The sequence below is a fragment of the Chelonia mydas genome, chromosome 1, assembly GCF_015237465.2.
Source record: "Chelonia mydas isolate rCheMyd1 chromosome 1, rCheMyd1.pri.v2, whole genome shotgun sequence".
In the NCBI taxonomy this organism is placed as follows: domain Eukaryota; kingdom Metazoa; phylum Chordata; order Testudines; family Cheloniidae; genus Chelonia; species Chelonia mydas.
This window is the reverse complement of record NC_057849.1, coordinates 165,382,947-165,399,287: the sequence shown is the minus strand read 5'-3', so window position 1 is coordinate 165,399,287 and position 16,341 is coordinate 165,382,947. Positions and strand designations below refer to the sequence as shown.

The following is a 16,341-nucleotide window of genomic DNA, read 5'->3' as shown; positions in this document are numbered from 1 at the left end:
GACATGAACTTCCAGTGCAACACTGGGGCCAAAAGTGCTAATGGAACTCTTGGATATGTCAAAAGGGAAATACCAAGTAAGAGTAGGAAGGTTACATTAAGTCTGTATTTGGCAGTGATGTGACTGCTGCTGGAATACTGTGTGCAGCTCTAGTGTCCACAATTCAAGGACATTGCTAAAATGGAGATGGTCAGAGAAGAGCCACAAGAACAATTAAAGGATTGGAAAACATATCGTAGGGTGAGAGACTCAAGGAGTTAAATCTCTTTTAAAGAGAAAGAGTTAAGGGGTGACTCAATCACAATTTATTATTACTTATATGGGGAACAAAATTTGATAATGGGCTTTTCAATCAAGCAGACAGAGGTATAACAAGGTCTAGTGGCTGAAAGTTGAAGTTAGACCAAGAAGTTGGACTGCAAACTGGTGCATATTTTTAAGAGTGAGGGTTATTAACCAAGGTTTGTGGTGGATGATCCCTCACTAGCACATTTTAAATCAAGACTGGATGTTATTTTAAAAGATGTACTCTGGTACAAAGAGGAATTGATTCAGGAAAACCATATGCCCTTTGTTATACAGGAGGCCACACTAAATGATCACAATGGTCCCATGAAGACTTATAATTTATGAATTGGCCTATTTGTAATCAAGTAGAAATATAAAAATCAAGCAAAACACTGAACAGGATTGCTAAAATGAACTCTAAGAGTAAAAACCAACCTAAAGGCTAAATGAGTAAAAGAGAAAATGTGTCCAAAAGAAGTCTTTAAATGTTGTTTGAAGGCACGCCAAGATTGCTAGGCCTTTTTACTTGCAGCCTTTTAAGGAAATCAAAAATAGAGCAACAAGAAAGGACAAATCCGTGTTTCTTAAATATGCTGTACGAGTCTCAACGTATTTTATAGGGCCAGCTACTACTCCCATTGACTTGGGAAAAAACCAATTGACTTCAATCAGAAGGGGAAGCCCATAAGTAGACCTCTCCTCTTACCTGAGTACCATATGCACCGCCCCTCCCCTCTCCATGGTTCTGCTGGGCAACGGTAGCATTCGGAGACATGCCACACCCTCTTCCTTCCCTTGATAACTGCATCAAGCCCAATACTTTGCTTCCAACAGCAGCCAGGGTTTGGTCATGAGGTTAATAGTTAGAGTTAACATGGTATTGTAAAATTCAAAAATACTGAACATTTTTTACCTGGTCCTCACACAAACCCTAAGAGTAGATGAGTTGGGAAACAGAGGTTAAATAACTTCTCCACAATGACAAAGTGAGTCAGTGGCTGAACGCCTTAACCAAAATATATCAAATAAAATGAAAGAGTGCCATTGATTTCAATAGGCCTTGGAGCCGCCCTGAGACTGGATAAGAATTTAGGCAATCCTGAATTACAGCCTCAGACTTAGTCCATTAGACCATGCTACCTCCCTTTAATGCTTTGCTGAAAACTGAGGAGGAAAACTTTTCACAATGCAGGAGACAAATGTGCAGTGCCATACTGTACCTAGGGGAATCTTTCCCTTCAGCTACACCCACGGTTAGGTTTATACGCTGACAACATGATGTTTTATTACCCTTATGATAGCTCCGATGCTCCTGAGTAACCTTAAAAACATGATAGACTCTCATAGCATGACCCAGTCTTTACATATTTATTTGCATTTTGTTTCCTATGTTTGAACAGAATACAATGTAGGCTAGGAGTTGCACTAAAAAAACATGCTTTGAACTGAATCCATTCCTGTGTACAGTAGGACAGTAGTACAGTGTGACTGCTTTGCTCTGAAATGGGGATAGGGCTGAGCTCTTATTACTTGCAAACTCATCTGATCAGTAATTGCTTATATTTGCAAACTCACCAAATTTCTTTTGGAATCATTTCAAAACCATCATTTCTTCTGTCCAAACCTGAAACATGCTAATAAAAAGTATTATTGTGAAATAAATGACATTGCGCTGCAGCGATCGCATTCTGAGGATCACTTTAAGGGTGATGTGCACAGAGATTTGATTGATCTCCACAGGCAGGCTTCAGTCTGAAGACAGGTAACAGACATGCATCTGATATCATTAGTGCTGAGACAACTCCATGAGAGAGGGGGTGTCAGATTGTATGTGGGTTCTGCAATTCACAGACCTGAAAACTAAATTCAGACGCACTGAACTACCCTCAAACTTTGATTATGTGGGACATTCGGCACATCACATTAAAAGTCACATTTGCGAACAGAACAGTACAACTCATCGGCATGAAGGGCCAGACTGAAAGCTCACTGAAGTCAGTGGAAAGGTGCCAACTGAAGTAAATGGATTTTGGACTGGGTCCCTAAATTGCAATCATAAATGATGTATGCACATATGTACTGGAAATAGGCAAATGCATGGAAAATTGGGTAATTCCAAACTACTTAACATTCAGGTACAATTTAGGTATCTATTGTTAAAAAATTTCCCTGAAGTACTCCAGTGGTAAAAGCACTAGCCTAGGCCCCATTCCATGCCTGACAGATTTCCTGCATGATCTTGGGCAATGCAGTCTCTCTGGGTGTGTCTACACTGCGTTGGAGAGATATGATTGCCATTGTGGGTAGGCAGACTCGTGCAAGCTCAGCTTGTGACAGAGCGCTAAAAATAACAGTGTGGACATTGTGGACTGGAGGTGGTGCGGGCGATAGCTTCCCAAACTTGGACCCAAAGTGTTGGGCGGGCTTGGACTTGAGCCTGCGCCGCCACCAGTGTCACAACATCTACCTTGCTATTTCTAGCACACTTGCTTGCACCTGTCTACCGACGCTTGGAATCTGCCAGCTGCAGTGTGGATGTCCTTTCTGGGCTTCAGTTCCCAACCTGTAAAATGGAAATAGAAGTATTGCCCTGCCTCATAGTGAGGATAAATACATCAGAGATTGTGAACTGCTGAGATACCACGACAATGGAGGCCATGTAAATACCCTGGATAGAGGTAACATTGTAAAACGTGCCTTTGCTGCTAATCCTATATTGCACATTTCAGCTGTTCCATCATCTCCTTGGCTTGGAATAGTTTCAGTCTCCCAGAAGGCTGGAGTGATTTGCTTCATCTTTAGTGAACGTGAGTTAGTACTTGTGAAAAGGTACAGGAGCCACAGAACAGGTGCAAGCTGTGGCATGGCATTATAATCTTCCTCACACATCACCATCCATATGGCTTCATCTTGTTTTTTAGGCACCACCTAAATGGCTCAGAGGGCAATTCATTGCCCACTGAAGTGCTTGGCTTGGCAGCTGAGACAGTAAGCAATGAAGGGCTCCAGTTTGTGCCAGTCCTGACTGGTTCGAAGTGACATGAGAGTCAATATTTTTTTTTAACGTGTGTAGACTTGTTCCCCTTTCAGAGCCTGATGGGTGCATTAAGACTGTAGATGAAGAGTGAGCCTAACAATCTGAAAGCAGATAAGAACTCAAATAAAATTTGGAGAGCTATGGATGAGAAACCTCAGTGCTTGGAAATTAAAATAAAGCTGTCTTCTTACTATAATCAGAGAAATGTATAAAGACATGTTTTCATTAATTCTGAGTTGCCTGTTTTGACGGCGGCTTAGTTGTCTGATAATACAGTGAGACAAATTAAATCCTGCTTCAGGGAGTACACAGATCACATTATATAAAAAGAGAAATTAAAAACTGCTCAACATCTGCTATTACTGTGTATTAATCTGTAGATCAACTTCATTATTTTAGCTCATATTTTATTTCACTGTTGAAGAGAAGGAGAATATCTAGTGTTGGTTGGGAGACAAAAATTCCAGTTCTCTGCCACTGACTTCCTGACTAATTTTAAACAAATGAATTAGTCTCTCTGTGCCTCAGCCTTCCCATCTGTAAAATGGGAACAACAACATTTACTCATCTCATGAGGTGTTGGGAGGATTAACGAATCCTTCATTTTCTTCACCTGGACATGATACTGACTTTTAAGCGTTGAGATTTATGGATGAAAAGCGTCATATACAATATAGGTATTATTAATATTTCGACAGGACTTTGAGATCCTCAAATGAAAGCTGCTATCTTTCAACACCTCTTCCAAATTTGAAAGTTAAACCACATATTTCAACCTAACAGATTGGGAGACCTGCCCAGAAATTCAATGCCTGTTTCAAAAGATACTGATTGCAATGCTATATTTTATTTGCAAACATTCTTTACTTTTAATACTACATAATGAATAAAGTTGAACTTTTACCAACCCTTAAACCTAATTTTAATAATTCAGCACCTCAAACTTCTTGCACATATAGCCCATTTACAAACAAAGAACACACCAAAAAAACCCCAACCCCCAAACGATGAGGTTTGCTAAGCCGGTGAGAGAATGAAATAATACAGACAATAGCGTAGCACATACAGCACAGAACATATAGACAAACATTTCCTCTCTAGATAAGAAGATGACTTAATTCTCATCACCCCCAAACATGCATTGCTTGCTGCGAAATGACTTTCTCCATAGAACTTTGACTTTTGTCATTCTTTGTTGGCTGCACTTATTTTGTCTTTCAGGTACACTTAGGAACCTCCTAGGATTTATTTGACAATTACTATGCCCGTCATACCACGTTTGTTAGTTGGATACATTTCAAGAGCAATTTTGAGCCATTCATAAAACTATTAGTTTGCCAGGAAAACCACCAAAGTAACTCAGCTGAAAAATAAAAGAAAATCAAATAGACATTAACAGCAGAGATGCCTAACTGAATATCACTGATTACATTATTGTTCTTTTGACAATACACATAATAGTAAAGAAATTAACCAATAATTTGTTTGAAATAAAATAGCCAAAATGAGAAGAGCAGATGTCAAAATCTACTGCAGTTTCACCCATATTGCTTCATTGGCAACAAGTGATGCAGCAAGAAGGCAGAATTGTAGGAAAGAGATCTTTAATAAATATGCTGAAAGGCTAGTGTTACATGCTTAGGCTCTAGAATTTGTCTGTAAGCTGCTTCTTGCTTTCCTGAGCACCTGTTGTGACAACAATCTAGGTTCCTCCTGAAATCCAACCCTACTTCTCCAGTTCCAATCATCATATTTTACAAAAGCCATTATATTTAGGTTTGTTTGAGGAGTAGCTGAAACTAATCTTGCTCTAGAGATTTATAATTGACCTATCAACAATGGTGCCATACTAGCCTTTGCCACCTCCCCCCCCCACTGCTGTAACAGATTCATTTTCCATATATAAAAAGCAAGAACGGATTTGGAGAATTGTGTAGCCAGATACATCAACTTCAATGCTGAGTTGGCCTCAGGCAGCTTCCAGGCCATGTCAGTAGAGTGGTGACTTACTGACAGTGTTAATGCTACAGGATCTTTTATGTGTTTGGAGAGAAAGTTAAGAGTGACTGACACAGTAATTTGGGGAACAGCGTACTGGGTGAAACAGGAGGTGAGAGAAGCTATTGCTGGATGCTTTAATGTGTTCAAACACAGCTGTAGTTGGTGGCATATTGAATGAGGAGTTACTTTCATGAGCTCTGCCGCTGTTTTTGCCATCAAGCTCTTTCCCCGAGAGTTTAATTACCAGTGGTTAAACTAGACTAGCAACTGTTCACTTATTTCTCTCCAGACAAAGGAATAACCCAACAGCTACAGACCATTCTTTCAGGACCATCCCAAAACCATCTGGGAGAACCAGACCATTTGCTCCCACAGTTAGCAGGATGACAAGCTTTTAAGAAAGGCTGCACTTGCTTCCCAACTCCTTTCCTTTCACTGCCAACATGTCTTTGGTGGCAGTGAGACCACCCATGAAAAGCTAGTGAAAAGGGCGAGTGCCTGTCATTTGATTCAGGGAAATAGACTAGTCCCCAGTTTTGCTGTCACTAACCTTCATTAGAAGGACAAAGGGAAGGGAGAATGGCCTATTGCCCTCAGCAAGAAGGCGGAAGAGGTCAGTTCCCTGTGATCAGTCCTATCCAGAACACGTCAGTAGCAATGGTAGTTGTAGGAAGAAAGGCAGAGACGGTATTCATAAAGATGTGTCCCATATCTACTGAAGCCATTAGCAGTTTCATGACAGCAGCAGAGGCCTGCAGGAGCAGTAAGCCTGCCCCAGTAGGATGTAGGAGCCATCTGGGAAGATGAAGAGACCCATTAATGCCAGAGCTCTAGCTTAGGACTACAATTAATTATGAGAACAAGACAAAGAATGGATGCCAGCTAAATAGATTATATGGTGATACAGTGCATCCCTCCATTGCCCCAGGAGAGTATGCCATCACCCATGCTGTTGTGCTTGAAATGAAAGAAAAAAGTCAACGGCACTATATGTTTCCCCTCACAAGCACACACTTTTCTGAATGGCAGCAGGGAGGAATATGAGTGTGACTGACCTGCCTATTGCTGACCAATTCAAGCATTTCCTCACTGAGTCCACCCACGGCACAGTTGCATATTCCCACTGTTCCACTGAACGGCAAAAGGAAACCCTGCTTTCACCGGAGATATGCAAGTGCACTCTTTGCCCAAGCGTGAATTAGCAGGGATCTGCCGTATCATCTTGTAATGGGATTTTATATGGTCAATTATTGCATTAAAAAGAAAAGCAAAGACATTTGCACAAAAGCATGTAGATAACTGTAAGATTCTGGGGAAAAATACACACTGGACAATTTACAAAGGAATATAAAACTGCACAGACCACCAGTGTCTAGATACGAAGAGTCTGAATTTCAGCGGCTGGCCAAGTATCACAGATTTTCCCTTTACAGGAAAATATGACTACAAATCTTAGAAAAGTGATGCTTAGGCAGTTAAATAAACAAATATTTTTGGTTCAAAAAGAGTTTTTCTAACCACAGCTCTGTAGAACTGATAAAATAATAATCTGTAGTGATTTGCTTCTGCCCTCAAACAAGCTGCTTGTGTGTGTGTGTGTGTGTGTGTGTGTGTGTGTGTGTGTGTGTGTGTGTGTGTGAGAAAGAGATTGTGAAATTGAAACTTCTCAGGTTTCACTGGTATCCTCTAAATCCAAGAATGCTGTGGGCTACCCTGCAGTTATGACTGGTTCAATAGAAATATTGCATTGGCCAATGAACTATTTTCTTCGGTATTTGCTTCAGATGTGTTAGAAAAACAAAATCAGATTCTTGACAGACAATATTATTGGGACCTGAGTAGACCAGATCATCGTTTGAGCACATAACATAGAAACTCTGCTGGTTATAATCCCATCTCTCCAGTCCTGTCACAGGATGAAGACAGGAAGAGAAATATCAGCTAATTAATACTGTGGGTTGCCCTTTGGTTAGTCAGAGTAAAATGCAAAGCTATACCAGGAAATCAAAGCAACTGCCAGCAACAACAAATTTCAGCAAGTGGAAAAGTGGCTATATATACAAAAAATATAAATCTACAACATGAAAACTTTCTGATGTAGGCTTCAGGAAAATATTAGAATTCTGTGGTTACTAATTTGGAGTCATAGAGTCAGCTTTGGCTCTGTGAAAAATTCCTGTGGATCTATGAAGTCACTGATTTAATTTTGTAAAAATGATACCAGATTTGCTAAAATATTCTACTACAAACTTCTAGTTCAACAAGATACTGCACACAATAGCTTCTTTGGAATAGAGATCCAAATTTGCACATACAAATCCTAGCTCGCTGTTTACATCTTCGAAAGTTCCTGCAGGCCTGACAAAAACACTTTAAAGGGGTCAGTATTCAATTGGGCCCTCACCCATCCTCCATGGGTGCAGCTGTAAAAGTTCTAATGTCTGTACGTGCAAGGTAAATTGTCCGCTACTTGTGGATTTACAAATGTTAAAATTTGTATACTCACCCCCCCATTGCCTTAGAAGGTTATGCAGATGCACATTCTAACACTGATCTATGCACAGGACTCAGCACAGTTACTGTAGGGTTGCCAGGTGTCTCGTTTTTGACCGGAATACCTGTCAAAAAGGGACCCTGGTGGCTGTGGTCAGCACTGCTGACCGGGCCATTAAAAGTCCGGTTGGTGGTACATTGGGGCTAAGGTAGGCTCCCTGCCTGCCGTGGCTCTGCGCAGCTCCCGTAAGCGGTGGCATGTCCCCTCTCTGGCTCCTAGGCGTAGGGGCAGCTAGGGGGCTCTGTGCGCTGCCACCACCCCAAGCGCCAGTTCCGAAGCTCCCATTGGCTGGGAACTGTGGCCAATGGGATCTGTGGGGGTGGCGCCTGCAGAAAGGGTAGCACATAGAGCCGCCTGGCCATGCCTCCGCATAGGAGCCAGAGGGGGAACATGCCACTGCTTCTAGGAGCTGCCTGAAGTAAGCACCACTTGGAGCCTGCACCACCAGCCTCCGTGCCCTAACCCCCTGCCCCAGTCCTGATCCCCCTCCCACCCTCCGAATCCCTCAGTCCCAGCCCTGATTCCCCCTCCTGCACCCCAAACTCTTCATCCTCAGCCCCACCCGAGAGGCCACACCCCCAACTGGAGCCCTCACCCCCTTACGCACCCCCTGAGCAGCCCGGTGAAAATGAGCGAGTGAATGAGGGTGGGGAGAGCGAGTGACAGAGGGAGGGGGGATGGAGTGAGCAGGGACGGGGCCTCAGATAAGGGGTGGGAACTTGGAGAAGGGACAGGGCAAGGATGTTCGGTTTTGGGCGAGTAGAAAGTTGGCTGACTTCTGAAAATTTAGGCTTAAGAGCATACATAGAGCAAAAGGATTGGAAATCCCCTTGGGAACTAGAAGGAAGTCCTTAGAGATGTGTCTAGCAGGGTCCTGGTATCATGGGGGACAAGTCCTGGACTTCTTTCCTTTATGGCAAATACTGATTTTAGTACCATGTGAACCTTATTATAAAAGTAGGCGCACTTTACAATAAGGATCAGTTCAGTGCAGCTTGCAGAATCAGAGCCTAGACTGCAAATTCCTCAGGAAAGGGACTGTGTCTTTCAATATGTTTATACAGCACCTAGTTAGACCTGGCTGAGAATTGTCAATCAGAATGATTTTCTGATAAACATGCAGTTTCCAGACAATCAAAATGTTTCCTAATTGTATTAATTTTCTCTAGGACAACCAGCAAAATTGGTCAGTCAGATACAAATCAAAATATTTCAGTTTGTTGAACTGATCTGAAATGTTTTGTTTTGACTCCGTTCAGTGTTAAACTTTATTTCCTTATGGTGGTCCACTGAATTATGGGAAATGTAGTTCAAAAGCTTAACGCCTCCATTGTCTTTTATGGGCCATGTTCCCTGGCTGGACTACAGCTTCTACGATGCTCTTGCAACCATGTGACTCCCATGGTGCACACTTTAATCTCTTTGGTCACTAGATTACAGACCTAAAAGTCGCAATTCTTCAACAAAAAACCTTCAAAAACAGACTCCAACGAGAGACTGCTGAATTAGAATTAATTTGCAAACTGGATACAATTAACTTAGGCTTGAATAAAGACTGGGAGTGGATGAGTCATTACACAAAGTAAAACTATTTCCTCATGTTTATTCCCCTCTCTCCCCCACCACCGTGCCTCAGATGTTCTTGTCAACTGCTGGAAATGGCCCACCTTGATTATCACTAAAAAGGTTTTTCCCCCCCACTCTCCTGCTGGTAATAGCTCACCTTCGGTGATCACTCTGGTTACAGTGTTTATGGTAACACCCATTGTTTCATGTTCTCTGTGTATATAAATCTCCCCACTGTATTTTCCACTGAATGCATCCGCTTAAGTGAGCTGTAGCTCACGAAAGCTTATGCTCAGATAAATTTGTTAGTCTCTAAGGTGCCACAAGTACTCCTTTTCTTTTTGTGAATACAGACTAACACGGCTGCTACTCTGAAACATACCATTTGGGTCCTAGGAGAGATTGCATTTTATTATGGAACATGTAGTTCAGCCAAGGAGCCCAGCCTATAGCAGAGAATGGGGGAATCAGGCTTCTGAACGACAACCCTCATAAAGTGATGCACCACTATAGGGAAAAGTAGTATAATGTTGCACTGACTCTAAATGAAACATTTCGGGTCAGTTCAATGAACCAAAATGAATTATTTTGATGCAGGAATATCTAAATGTTTTCTTTTGATTGAAAATGTCCAAACTAAAAATTTCAATATTTCTGAATACAATCTTTACAGAAATTTTTGTTCCACAAACAAAACAAATTTTGATATTTCAGCTGGTTGTCCTCATTCATGATGAAAGCAAGTGTTGACATGTGGGAAATTCCCATGTTCAGAAATTCTGATTTTCACTACGTTCTACAACTAGCCCAATAAGGCCCCACTTCTGACTGGGGCATCTGGAAGCTACCATAAAACAAATAATAATAAAGTTATGGCCAGCTAGAAGATATTGAGATTAATTTTTAAAGTACCATGTTTAGCAAAGACTTGATAGCACTTTCATAACAACATAAGAACAGCCATACTGGGTCAGACCAAAGGTCCATCTAGCCCAGTATCCTGTCTTCTCACAGTATCGGGGATAGCCGTGTTAGTCTGTATCCATAAAAACAACAAAGAGTCTGGTGTCACCTTAAAGACTAACAGATTTATTTGGGCATAAGCTTTCGAGGGTAAAATACCACTTCTTCAGATGCAACCACTTTTTCAGATGTCTTCTCACAGTGGCCAATGCCAGGTGCCCCAGAGGGAATGAACAGAACCAGGCAACCATCAAGTGATCCATTCCCTGTCACCCATTCCCACTTCTGGCAAACAAAGGCTAGGGACACGATCCCTGCTCATCCTGGCTAATAGCCATTGATGGACCTATCCTCCATGAATTTATCTGGTGCTTTTGTGAACCCTGTTATAGTCTTGGCCTTCACAACATCCTCTGGCAAAGAGTTCCATAGGTTGACTGTGGGTTGTATGAAGAAATACTTCCTTTTGTTTGTTTTAAACTTAAAGAAGTTGCAGATTTATATTTTTGTTTGTTTTAAACCTAAACCTATTAATTTCCTATTTAACAAATTTCCTTTTTGTTTTAAACCTATTCATTTCATTTGGTGACCCCTAGTTCTTGTGTTATGAAAAGGAGTAAATAACACTTCCTTTTTTACTTTCTCCACACCAGTCATGATTTTATAGACATCTATCATATCCCCCTATAGTCGTCTCTTTCCAAGCTGAAAAGTCCCAGTCTTATTAATTGCTCCTCATACGGAAGCCGTTATGATACCTCTAATAATTTTTGTTGCCCTTTTCTGAACCTTTTCCAATTCCAGATATCTTTTTTGAGATGGGGCGACCACATGTGCATGCAGTATTCAAGATGTGGGCGTACCATGGATTTATATAGAAGCAATATGATCTTTTCTGTCTTATTATCTACCCCAGGGGTTCTCAAACTGGGGGTTGGGACCCCTCAGGGGGTCACGAGGTTATTACATGGAGGGGGGGTCACGAGCTGTCAGTGTCCACCCCAAACTCTTCTTTGTATCCATCATTTATAATGGTGTTAAATATATTTAAAAGTGTTTTTAATTTATAAGGGCAGGTCACACTCAGAGACTTTCTATTCGAAAGGGGTCATCAGTACAAAAGTTTGACAATCACTGATCTATCCCTTTCTTAATGATTCCCAGCATTCTGTTCACTTTTTTGACTGCTGCTGCACTTTGAGTGGATGTTTTCAGAGAACTATCCACAATGACTCCAAGATCTCTTTCTTGAGTGGTAACAGCTAATTTAGACCCCATCATTTTATATGTGTAGTTGGGATTATGTTTTCCAATTACTTTGCATTTATCAATATTGAATTTCATCTGCCATTTTGTTGCCAAGTCACCCAGTTTTGAGAGATCCTTTTGTAGCTCTTCTCAGTCTGCCTGGAACTTAACTATCTTGAGTCGATTTGTATCATCTGCAAATTTTGCCACCACACTGCTTACCCCTTTTCCCATTCATAGAAATTTTTCTCATTCTACCTTATATTTACAGGGGCTACATTTATCTTTAGTTACTCTATGGATCCGATTTACATCTATTAATACACAATAAAACCTTTTTTTGAAAGCTTTCATATATATAACATAACAAAAGAAAACAAAACCATAACATAAAAGCAAGTAACTGAAAAGTGAAGATATCTAACAGTACATACTCTCTAGTCGTTTGCCAAAAGACACATACCTTAGCACTACCACACCTACTGTGTGTCATAGACCATGCGCTACAACTGTAACTCTGTAGGAGGAAGCTTTGGGTGAGGCACTTATGCCTTTACCAAACTACTTTCTCAATGGTATTAGCTAAGGATTTTGGGGGTAGCAGTTTGTTGTGTATGTAGCAGGGTGGGAGCTTGGTAAAGGGCCAATGCAAAGTTGGCATGTGCAACTGCACTTCTCTGGCAGATAAAACCTTTGCTGTCAGCAACCTTTCATGTTGTATCCATCAGCTACCCATTGCACAAGGACTTTTAAAAATGACACTAAATCCCATTTTCCAATTACCTGTTGCCCCAGATCTATTCAAGATTAATCTCTCCACTAATTTATATAGCTAGACAATGGGGTTTTTTTTTTACAAAGATATGAGTTGACAAATAAAAGAAAGACTGTCACAAACAAATTTCAGTCAGTGCCAAATTTCAAACATTTCAAACATTCTAATTTCAAAACCATGATCAGAAACTAAAGAAAAACTACATTGAAATTTCTAAGGGAATGAAAACTAATCCTGGGTAAAATTTCACACAGAATGGCCCCCCTGCACATACATAAAAAAGAAAGCAATGCCTCATTTCAAGCCTGTTTCAGAATACAACCTTAACTATAAAGTCATGACCAAGCAGCTCCATAATAAATTCCTGTGTAAAATCTGACAATGCTGCAACTTCCCCAAAAGAGTCTCCGACTTGTACCTAGTTAATTGCCCCACCCCTGATGGAAAAGAGTTATTATTCTATTTCATAATGGCATTGCCATGAATCATAGGGGGATAACCCCAACAGTTTTTGTTTTTAAAATGAAGAAAGGCTTGCTATCAAATTTTATGAAAGCATTTCAAGTAGTTTCTAATGAGAGCTACCTTCAGGTAAATTTACTACCAATGGCCAGAACACCTAGGTTACCATGATTTAGCAGCTGTATGAAACATCACATTCTTCAAGACTGGCCAAATATTTTCCCTCTTTCCCTCCTTGTTTGTGTTGGAAACACTGGTTAATGCTCATTAATACATGTTAACATTGTGACCATGGGAGCCTTAGTGCCAACTGGCAGAGGGCACACCTTACAGTGACTCATATCAGGCCTGGCAGACTCATTGGCCCTACACACTGTTGTCATAATCTATATGCGACAGGTGTCATGTAAAGTGTGTGCAAACTGTGAAAATGCTGGTTATTAATATTATTGCATGAGGTATGTACAGGTAGTACATAAAGATTCATAGTTGTGTGCTGCAAATAAGTTCTTACAATGTGTTAGGCAAGGAGTGCACACACCCAGCCCTAGACAAAGAAATACTGTGTCACCTGCTTCACTGTGTCTCCAATATGAACTGAGGAAGGCCAGAAATAGTGAACGTATATTTACATATAAGGTAAACAAAGCCATCAAACAGGGAAGTGGGGGAGATGGCCACGTAATGATCACAGTGGGGGACTGAGGCTGCACCCCCAGGAACCTTTGGTGGCTCTTGAAACAGAGACGATGGACTTTGGTAAACATAAGCAGAAGCGGAATGCCATTTTGGCATACACCACTTGCGGGACAAAAGAGCCCAGAGCTCTTGAATTCTGGGAGCAGGGCTGGCTCCAGGCACCAGCTTTCCGAGCAGGTGCTTGGGGCGGTATTTAGAATGGGGCGGCAGTCCGTGTCTCACAGTGGCAACTTGGCGGCTGCTCTGCCGCTCTTCCTGCAGCAGCGGCTTTTGGTGGCAGCTCTGCCGCTATTGCGGTGGCGGCAATTCAGCAGCGACTGCTTGGGGTGGCAAAATTGGTAGAGCCGCCCCTGTCTGGGAGAGGTGGATCCTTCAGCCAAGGGGGCTGACATCTCTAGGAACTGACTACATGTGACAAACCTACTTAGACAAAGATTATAACTTGCTAAAGTTAAGTTTTAGTCACTGGAAAGCATACTTTGTTTTGTTTGTAACCTTTCATATCTCTCTCTTTCACTCCTGTTTGAAATCACTTAAACCTGTTGTCTTTGTTAATAAACTTCTTATTGTTTTATTACAGAACCTTCTCAGTACTGGTATACTGAAGTGAAGTATGAGTCTGTGCCCTGTCTCTTTGGAGGCCCCAAACTTAACTTCTGAGAGTGTCCAGTGAGCGGGATTGGACACTGCAAAAAGACATCTCTGGGAAACTCAGGAAATGGAGGTCACTCATTGTTGCCTGTCAGGCAAGGTTTGGAGTGGCAGAGTCCTGAAGAGTTTGCTGGCAAGGCAGACAGCATGGGGTATGAAGGAGCTGACACATAACTTAATAGCAGCAGCAAAGCTAACTCTTGCTGAGGCAGAGTGGTAACACAATTGCTTATGGTTCTGGGTGACCTGAACAAGATGTCACAGACATATGGGCCCAAATCCTGAAAACACACAACTTCACATGCATAAGTGCTTTGCTGAATCAAGGCCACAATAAGTATCTTTATAATGAACAGACTGTTGTAAGAGGAGAGCTGAAAGGATAAGAGAAAGGAGAAGTGGGAGCTAGGAAATGTAAGATAGGATGACAATATAAAAGAAAGGTTACCAATGAGTAGAAGAAAAGGAAACTCAGGGGGGAGAGGAATAGATTAAGAAAGAAAGAAGAATTGGTGAATTTTAAATAAAGGAGGGTAATTAATCATTAGAACAACTTACCTAAGGACATGGTATATTCTCCCTAACTTAAAGGCTTTAAATCATGATTGGATGTATTTCTAAAAGATATGCTATAGCTCATTCAGAAGTTATGGGCTGGGCTGTGATGTAGGAATCACTAGGTGAAAATTTCTGGCCCGTTTTATGCAGGAGATCAGATTAGATTATCATAATGGTCCCTTCTGGCCTTAATATATATGACTATTTAAAGAAAAATTTCTAAAAAGTGTATGAATAACTAAACTCTAATTTGAAATGGTGATTAATTGTCACAGTCTCCACTAGAATTACACTTCCTCACAAAATCCTTAGCGTATAAAATGTGAATAAAAAAAGGAAGTTTGGATACACCTTATGGCTAACATGGCCAAGGAAGTTAATTTGATTCAACTGTTAAATGCACTGAGAAAAGCCAGTTCCAGCCATAGCACTAGGATTCTGAATAACTATCAGAATTTTTGTTCAAGGCAGTTGTAACAGTTACTGAAGCTTGAGTCCTCTTTTTTGTTTGTTTGTTTTTAAAACAGAAAAAGATTGTTTACTCATGGAAGGAACCGTGATGTTTGATAAGGATTGTTTTCATTAGGACTGTACTCTTGCACACTCCCATTCACACTTGGCCAAACCTGCTACCAACCTGGAGAGAGAGAATGGCCATGACCGCATCATGCCCATTCCCTTCCCCATCCTTTTTGGGGAAACAAAGTCCTTGTCTATGGTATGTGCAGCTACATGCTGCAGAGAAAAGCAGGCTGCTTCCACACTGCAGTGTGAGGTAGGCTCCAGACCCATCTGTATGAATAACCACTTCAAAAAGGTCACTAGGAATAAGCAGAGAGCCTGTAGGGAATGGAAAAAGGGGGTTATTAGCAAAGAAAGCTACATCGTGGAGGTTAGAAAATGTAGGAATAAAGTGAGAATTGCTAAAAGTCAAACTGAATTAGCTCTTGCAAAGGAAATTAAAATGAATAAGAGGTTTTTTGGTTATATAAATAAAAAGAGAATGAGATTGGGCCACTATGCACTGTGGATGGAAGCAGATTAAAGATAATCTAGGTATGAATGAATGAATGCTTTGCCTCAGATTTCAGTAAGGATTATAATATGGAACATGGGCAATAAAGACAGGACAGCTGCTGGAAATGAGTGTTTAGAAATGGAAACTACCACATCTGAGGTGGATGAAAAGTTTAAAGAGCTTCATGTGCTCAGATCCGGGGGCCAGATAACTTCTGTCCCAAAATACTGAAGGAACTAGCATGCGAGATTGCTAGTCTGGTAGCAAGGATTTTTAAGACATGTATCTCTTCAGGAGTGGTGCCATGACTGAAGAAGAGCTAATGTCATACCTATATTTAAGAAAGGGAAAAATGTGATCTGGGCACTTACAAACCTGAGGCCAGACTAACAGTAGTATGCAAGGTTTTGGAACAAATTGTGAATCCTTACATTCATAGACGTAAATGGTAAAGGGGATGTAATGCAACATGCGTTTACCAAAAGTAGATCATGCCAGACTAACCTGATTTCATTCTTTGA

General features: G+C 41.1%; 1 long non-coding RNA gene across 1 annotated transcript in view; it reads right to left on the bottom strand.

Annotated features, from left to right (window-relative positions):
* LOC122464097 overlaps positions 1 to 16,341 on the bottom strand; it is a 154,941-nt gene that overhangs the window by 52,160 nt on the left and 86,440 nt on the right. The gene's annotated exons all lie outside the window — the stretch shown is intronic.